The sequence below is a fragment of the Mandrillus leucophaeus genome, unplaced genomic scaffold (assembly GCF_000951045.1).
Source record: "Mandrillus leucophaeus isolate KB7577 unplaced genomic scaffold, Mleu.le_1.0 Scaffold181, whole genome shotgun sequence".
NCBI classification, from domain to species: domain Eukaryota; kingdom Metazoa; phylum Chordata; class Mammalia; order Primates; family Cercopithecidae; genus Mandrillus; species Mandrillus leucophaeus.
In genome coordinates, this window is record NW_012101821.1 from 4284389 (window position 1) to 4285922 (window position 1534).

General features: G+C 45.4%; 1 pseudogene across 1 annotated transcript; it reads left to right on the top strand.

The window, feature by feature from the left end:
* Positions 1-325: 325 nt before the first annotated feature.
* On the top strand, positions 326-1009 carry LOC105537924 (annotated as a pseudogene). Its single transcript, XR_001005801.1, has one exon. The product of XR_001005801.1 is annotated as a eukaryotic translation initiation factor 3 subunit K-like (transcript).
* The last annotated feature ends 525 nt before the right edge of the window (positions 1010-1534 follow it).

The following is a 1534-nucleotide window of genomic DNA, read 5'->3' on the forward strand; positions in this document are numbered from 1 at the left end:
ATGGCTTTGACCAAAATGTTGATAGTGATATGGACAATAAGGTCCAGGCTGAGCTGTTCTCAGAGGGAGATGAGAAACGTGTTGGCAACTGGAGTACAGGTCCTCCTGCTATGCAAAGAGACTGGAAGCATTTTGCTCCTGCTCTAGAGATCTGTGGAACTTTAAACTTGAGATGATTTAGGGTACGTTGGGGAAAAAATTTCTAAGCTGCATATCATTTAAGAGGAAACACAGCATAAAAACTTGAAAAGTATGCAGCCTATGTGATAGAAAAGAAAACCCGATCCCTTCCGATCCTGGAGGATGCACTCCAGCTCCGGTGTTAGCCTCCAGCCCTGGTTGTGGAAGGTGACAGTAGTCACGGCAATGTTTGAGCAAATGAGAGCCAACGGGGGCAAGTTGGTTAAGGGCATCGACAGGTATAATCCTGAGAACCTGACCACCCTGGAGCACTATGTGAAGACGCAGGCCAAGGAGAATGCCTATGGTCTAGAAACCAACCTGGCTATCCTGAAGCTGTACCAGTTCAACCCAGCATTTTTTCAGACCACACAGTCACTGCCCAGATCCTGCTGAAGGCCCTCACCACCTGCCACACACCAACTTCACCCTGTCCACGTGCATGACCCACCAGCACAACAAGAAGAGCAGGCAATCCAACAGATTTTGTACCTCGGGGACTTGCTGGAGACCTGCTACTTCCAGGCCTTCTGGCAAGGAAAACATGGTCCTGTTGGAAGGTGTAACCGGCTTTGAAGACTCTGTCTGAAAGTTTGTGTGCCATGTCGTGGGTATCGCTTACCAGCACATCGAATGTTGGCTGCTTGGTTAAATGCTTGGTGATCAGTCAGCCAGCCAGCTAAAGCTGTAGATGAGCAAATGTGGCTGGAGTGCTAATGAGTCAGGGCAGATCTTCATCTGTAACCAGGAAGAGAGCATTAAACCCTAGGATATTAAAGAGAAGATCAAATTTGATAGTGTGTCCAGCATCATCGCGTCCTCCCAGTAACTGCAGGTGTTTAATAAAGATGTGCTGACTTAGGCAAAAAAAAAAAAAAAAAAAACAGAAAAGAAAACCCCATTTTGTGGGAGAAATTCTAGCTTACTGCAGAAATTTGCATATGTAATGACAATAGGGAAAATGTCTCCAGAGCATGTCAGAGATTTTCATGGCAGCCCCTCTCATCACAGGTCAAGAAGCCTCAGGGAAAATACAGACATGTTTCCGTTTCCCAATTCACAAATTTCAATGATTTCTGCTGGACTGTGCAAATTGAAGAAAGACATCAAGGCTCATTATAGATTATCCCTACATTAAAAAAAAAAGTAATTAAACTATCTCTTTAAAAGCCCCGTGATATCCTTAAAGTTGGAGAAGCTCAGGCTTCAACTTGAAGAGCAGATGGAATTAATACTTGGAAGCTCTTCCTCCACGGCAGGTCAACTTCATGGCAAGCAGCTGTCTTGGAAAGACACTTCACGTGCACAGTTCTAGCAAGTGGGGATATCAGCCAAGCCAGCTTCCACCTGGCTT